Here is a 7,267-nt window from a genome sequence, read left to right on the forward strand (position 1 = left end):
GAACATCTGGGTTCCAGGCTCAGCTTGGCTTCTAGCTAGCTGAGTAGTTTTAGGCTGGCCAGTTAACCTCTCTGGGCCTCTGTTTATTCATTTCCAACATAATGCAACTAGAACTAGCTGATGACCATAATCCTTTCAGCCCTGAAATGATTCCACAGAAAGATAATAGAAGTCCTGTGGGGAACCAGATGAACACTCTCTCACTTGACCTGGCCCAGGCATCTATCTGTGAGATTGCTCATCAGAACTAAAAGTACAGTCTGTGGCCATGGCACAGTGAAAAGTTCGACCTCATTCCTAACTCTCAGTTGACTGTGATCTCAGCAGGCGATTCTCAGGTTGGGTTCCAGGGTCTGACTGCAAACAGAGCCTGAGTCTCCTCCTTCCCTGTACCTACATTCTGCTATGTAACCTTGCAGCGTCCTCCGACTGACTGGCCGTGCGACTCCCTTGACCAATGAGATTTTAACATGATACAAGCAAATGCTGAAAAATACACGCGCTGCTGGCTTCGCTCTCATTCTTGCTCCTCTGTCATGGCCAGGAGAACATGCTAGGTCTAGCGTGCCTCAGAATGAGAGCCATATATAGCAGAGACAAGTGACCCCAGTCTTCCTAGCAAAAGCTATCCTAGATCATTCAACAGCCAGCTGAACTCCCGGACATGTGAGCAAACCCAGCCCAGATCAGAAGAGCTGGCTGCCCAATCCACACCTGACCAGAGAGAGACACATGAGTGAGATTAGCTGGAATCAGCCAAGTCCAGATCAAGATCAGCTGAACTCCCCAAACTTGCAAGCTGAATACATTTTTATTATTGTATTCCACTGAGATGTTATAGTTGCTTGTTATGCAGCATTACTGTGGCAATAGATAACAAGCTCTCAGCCAGACTATAAAGACTATTTCCAGAGTGAAGCTTCCTTAGTGGTGAAACAAGTGTGGCACACGCTACATGCCTTAATCATAAAGGTTCACAACAGACATGAATGCTTTCAAGGCTCTAAGAAGTCCCACAGTAAAGACATTTAACCTTGTCTAACTCATGTTTTCCTTAACCTATTTTACCAGGGACCCCCAAGTATGATTCGCTAATCAAATTCTCCCCCAACCTTAGTTCCCAAGTCTGGGTCGAGCCTCTACCCAATCTTTTTGGGGTTAAGCCATGTATTTTGTTTTCTCTTCCAAGGTACTCAGTGGACCCTTCAAAAACAAATAAAACAAAAAAATTAAAAGTATTTTGAAACTATGAAAGCTTATATTGTTTATAACCGAAGTCTAATTACAAATAAAGGGGAATATTCTGCAAATATCCAAAACCCATACATAACCTCAGTCTAATTCCAACTTGCTCTATTTTTTTTTTTTTTTTTGGGGGCAACTTGCTCTATTAAAACTTGAAGAAAAGCCTAAGGCTGACATTGCCATTCCCTCCTTAACATTCTTGAAAGGCAACCCACTGCAATCTTTTTGTCGTGGTTCACAGCCTCTGATGATCAGGGCCTTTGATGATCCATCTCCTCTCCCGCTATTCTTCCTTCCCTCCATCTCCTTCCTAACCTATTACTACTCTCCGGTCTACATGCTACCCATGCTGAACTACTTTCAATTCCATCAAATGGCCATGAGCTACACTCTCCAGAATTTGGTCCTATTTGATGTGAACGTGAATTACGCAGCTTTGAAATAATATATTAAAAACATTAATATGGTCTCACATTAATTTGAATCAACGTTAAATCCACCCAAAATGTTAAAATTCTTCAAGAATTGTAGTTTCAAAGCTGGCCCAGACGAGGGAACGCTAAACTCTGTTTACGGAGTGGCCACAGGGTGGCGCCATGTTAGCTGATAAAAGGAAATATCCACCATCTTTTGTCAGAATTATTCTTCAATTAGGGAAGTTCTGAATTTGCAAGGACTTCAGAAACACAACTCTTCTTCTGGAAACTCTTCCTCACCTCTTAACCATACCCAAGACCAAACACACAGTGTTCATCCAGCTAAACTTCAATTCATCCTTCCTGTATCAGTTGAGATAGTGCTTCTTCCCTGAAACTTTCCCTGAAACCCCTAAAAACAGGTGATAACATCCTCCCATGATTGAATTTGCCTGATTTTAACATTTTTCCACTATAAATGCCTATCATTAGGCCTACTCTCCTTCATGGGAGAGATCCTAGCTTGCCTGGTTCATAGTATATGATCAATGAATATAAGATGGGTTCATGTGTGGACAGATGGAATGGATGGATAGATGATGGATGGGTGGATGGGTGGATGGATGGATGGATGGATAGATGGACAGATGTATGTATGTATGGATGGATGGATGGATGGATAGATGGATGGGTGGATGGATGGAGGGATGGAGAAGTCAACAAACAGGATGGGCCACTGAATAAAACATGACTGATTTTTGCTGTATATTCTCTCCTTATCCCCTCCCCTGTCCAACATCAAGGAAAGATAATTACAAACACTAGGTAACAGCAGAGGAAAAAGAACCTTGATAATCTTATCAGTTGGATAAGAGAGATCATATGAATTTAGAATTAAAACACAGACTTTTTGAAGTGAGGGCACTTGTCAAAAATACAACAGACAAAAATGGTAGGACACAGTAGTGTCTTTCTTTTCCTAATCAAAGAAACTCTACTGAAAATACACCTTTTATTTTTTGGATATAAACATTTTAACTCATTTGTTGAAAGTGAAGGACTCTCTCCAAGAACTGTGCTATGTAATGAATGTGACCTCTTCGATGGAAAAGATAAAGATGTAGGAAGGACTTTAGAGCTCCATGGGGTTAGATTTCCTGCTTCTCATCACAAAACTCACCAGAGAAATACTTTTGTTTCTCATTCACTTTCACCTTGGACACCAAAGTTCACTCTCTTGGTTACCCCACGAGTTGTCCTTTTCAATTAGGACAGAACTGAGTTCAAACACAGATAAGACAATTTAAAACCAAAAAAGGCTTGTCTCTGATGTTTCTTCTCACGTGCCTTTTGACCCCAGACCAAACACCCAGTATATCTCTGGCACTTTTAGGCAGAGATAGGAAAATAGCTTTGCCATTGACTTAAACATCCTGCCAAATGATGCCAGGCAATAGCCTTGGGGAATGTCACATGGACGATCATTGGGCTATGTGTGTGTACAGCCTCGTTCTCTAGGCTTTAATTTTATTTGAACTTTCTTTTGACCCTTTATAGACAGTGCATTTGAAAACAAGGGCTGTACAGTGTTTTCACCAGCCAGAAAACCCCCAAACAATTTTCTATGGATTGTTTTAACCCTCGAGTTAAGCAAAGGCATAATCTGTTGCTGCTGTTCTCCAAGTTGCTGTGTGCTATATTTCCCTACTCTCTGAACTCCCTTAAAAAGCCCCACCTAAAAATATAAATAAGAACCTGGCCCTTTAGTCATATCATCAACAAACCACATGAATGTTGGCAGCAGGGGACACCATCACTGGTCCTCCCAAATCTAAACCTTCAAGATGCAGTAACAGCCCAGCTTCTTGGAGCTGCTCTGTCCTTCAGAAGCTTGTTAAACTTTAAGAATTCATTCGGTCTCCTACAGCCTATTTTTCTGCATGCATTCCTTCCAAAGACATATGCATCCCCTGGGAAGAGATGAAAGTGATACCAAATAAAACAAAAGCAAACTTCAGAGGGATCTCTCAAGTAAATGTTCCCAAATAAAGAACAATTTCTGCACATTGTTCTTCCCTTTCTCTCTTTAACCCCCCTCAGTCTCTCAAGGTTGTTTATTTATTTATAAAAAGCACCCACCAGGTAACAAAATCAAGATCCCTTTTGCGGAAGGAAGCCCAGGCAGCTGTTTCCCAGAGACCATGAACTATCGTCACCAGGTCTCCCAGAGGCACAACTGAATCCACCCTGTGCTTCTTGCCTATGCTGTTCCTTACTTGGCCATGAACAGTTGCAGTCAGCCCCAGCAGTTTCTGCACCCTGTATAGTATAATCTCCTAAAACATCAGCTGAGAGTTTAGGGGCCAAATTTTAAAATAGCATCCAATTAATAATCCTAGTAATAATGAAAGAATTGCCAAACTGCTATGTTAATTCTGAAGCACAAGTGGAAGCTCAGCTAAATGAAGCGAAACTATTCCTCCACACCCCTCCCCACATCACCATTTAAAGGTTCCATTTAGAAATTTCTGGAACTAGATAATGCAACATGTTAGCATTTTTACTTTTTAGGTTCTATTCACTTATTCAACATTTACTGAGTGCTGACTATCCCTGGATATGAAGATAAAAATTATTGACAGCTGATCTCAAAGATGTCACAAAAATGCCACTCGGAAAAGAAGCTGCTAACAGACTTTTGTTCATTCACCTAACAAGTGATCACTGAGTCCCTGGTGCTGTGCAGGCACTGAGGCTGCCATGGTGAGTGATACAGACAGAAATCCCTGCTCTCATGGAACCTCCCTTCTGGAGAGGCAGACTGGCACACAGATAAGTAAACAGTCTGGGTATTAGAAGACATTAAAGGCTGTGGAGGGAAAAGGGTAAAGTAGGGCAGCAGGCCCAGAGTGAAAGTCAGGGGGATGGCCATGTTAAACAGGAGGGTAAAGAAAGGCTCGACTGGCAAAGATTGGAAGGAGGCGAGGGAACAAGTCCTACAGACACTGGGAAGAAGAAGAGTGTTCCAAGCAAAGGGAGAACGTGCAAAGGTCCTGGGAGCAGTGTGCCTATGTGTGTGAGGAGCAGCAATTGGCAAGGGTGGCAGCACAGAGTGAGCGAGGGAAAGCAGTGACAGATGAAGGGGCTGGGCCAGGCCCCAAAGGCCCTTTAAAGGGCTTCAGCTTATGTTCTGAATGAGGTAGGAAACCACTGCAGGCCAGAAGCAGAGCCACAGGATCTGATTTATATGAAAAGCATCACCTGGGCTGCTGTGTGGAGCAGAGACTGCAGGTGGCTGAGGACATAAGCAAGACCAGCCAGATGGCCACTGCAGCACTTGGGCAGAGGACAGTGGTGAGTGGACCAGTGGTAGTGAGGAAGGTAAACTGGTAAACTGGGGATGTTTTCTATACCAACAAATAACTTATTGATCGACTACATGTCTGTATTTGAAGGTTATACAGGTTCGTTATTTTCCTACTTAAATGCCCAGTAAAACTCCAAATTTGTGTTCATTGGGTTTATTTAGTTCACCAGGTTCTGATGATGCGTTAATTTATATCCCCAGCCTTTATCTTTCTACCGACCCCCAGTTATCCACCACTGCTTTAAGATACCTCGTTCCTCTGGTCCACTGCACTTTGGCATCCATTCCCAACCTTGGTGCTGGTGATCGTGGAACTAAGTTTCCATTTACCCAGGCTTCATATCCCTTTGTTTCTTCCTTTGTATTCTCCACTGTGAATCCAGACATGGAACTACCAGTTCTTCCTCTGAACCCTGTTTTTTTTGGTAAGAGTACAGTACAGTCCGTTTTTTATTTTACTGAAGTATACTTGATTTACAATGTTTCAGGTGTACAGCAAAGTGATTCAGTTATACATACACAGATATGTGTGTATACAGATGTGTGTGTGTGTGTGTGTGTGTGTGTGTGTGTGTGTGTGTATATTCTTTTTCAGATTCTTTTTGATTGTAGGTTATTACAGGATGTTGAATATAGTCCCCGGTGCTTTACAGTAGGTCCTTGTTATCTATTTTATATATAGTAGTATACTATGGTATATATAGTATCTGCTAATCCCAAACTCCTAATTTATCCCTCTCTCCTTTTCCCCTTTGGTAAGTATAAGTTTTTTTTCTATGTCTGTGAATCCGTTTCTGTTTTGTAAATAAGTTGATTTGTATCACTTTTTGTAGATTTCACATATAAGTGATATCATACAATGTTTGTCTTTCTTTTTCTGACTTACTTCACTTAGTATGATAATCTCTAGGTCCATCGATATTGGTGCAAACGACATTATTTCATCTTCTTTTATGCCTGAATAATATTCCACTATATATATATGTACCACATCTTCTTTATCCATTCATCCGTTGATGATTAGGTTTCTTCCATGTCTTGGCTATTGTGAATAGTGCTGCTATGAACACTAGGGTACATGTGTCTTTTCGAATTAGAGTTTTCTTCTTTTCTAGATATATGCCCAGGAGTGGGATTGCTGGATCATATGGTAGTTCTATTTTTAGTTTTTTAAGGAACCTCCATACTGTTCTCCATAGTGGCTGCACCAATTTACATTCCCACCAGCAGTGCAGGAGGTGAACCCTATTTTGTACACTTCCCTCCCTCTCAGTTTCTCCTGCCACCACTGTGGTGTCAACCACTACAACCTTCCAGGCAGTCTCAATGGCTCCAACCTCTCCCTCATCAAAACCCCCTTGCTAATTGTGATTGAAATAACATTCTGAAAGTAGAGGTTTTATGAAGTGACTTCCCCTGCTTGCAAGCATTCAGCACCTGCAACCTGGCCTCCAAGGGTCTCACCCAAAGGCAAGGGGTCTCTTCATAGCCCTCCATTCTCCAACTTCTCATCCCTACCCTGCAAAGGCCTTCACTCCCTCTGGAGTGTGGAAAGGGCCTTCTTGCTTTTTCTCTCACTTTAACTTTCACACATGGGGCTTTCCCAGCCTGTAAGGCCCTTTCTCTCTCTCCCTTCTGTGCAACTTTCCTAAATCAACTCATCCATGGGGACTAGCTCAAATTATGCCCCCCCTGTAAAAACAACCCGTAACTACCCCAGCCCCTATTCAGGTCAGGTCCTATTATGGCCCTCTTTATCTGACTCTCTCATTATTAGGACCTCATGACACAGGTGCATGCCATATTTGGGTAGGTACAAACATATGGGTAGGTACAAACTTCATGGTCATGGACCAACTTGTATTCCTTTACACCTGCCACTGAGATACAAAATTCAATACATATTTACTGAATTAAATTATTTCAGTGAAATAGATTAACTGAAACAATGTTACCCTCCATCTTAGTCTCTGAAAGTGTGGAATTCAAAAGGATACAGAATCTTTGAATAAAACAGAATCTGAGTTATTTCTTACTCTATCTTTCTATTTCTCTTCTGCCATTTTTATTCTTTGACTCACTTTGTTTTTAGATAGTGTGCAACAGAAGAATTGGACAAAAAGTTACGGCTGGGGTTATCTCGAGATTATGCTCCCAGCATATCACATCCCAAATTGTAATCTAACCGATATTTGACTTACAAACAAGACACTGGCCTAATGGGAGAGTAAGCAGGAAT

Source organism: Lipotes vexillifer, unplaced genomic scaffold (assembly GCF_000442215.2).
Source record: "Lipotes vexillifer unplaced genomic scaffold, Lipotes_vexillifer_v1.1 scaffold257, whole genome shotgun sequence".
NCBI lineage: Eukaryota > Metazoa > Chordata > Mammalia > Artiodactyla > Lipotidae > Lipotes > Lipotes vexillifer.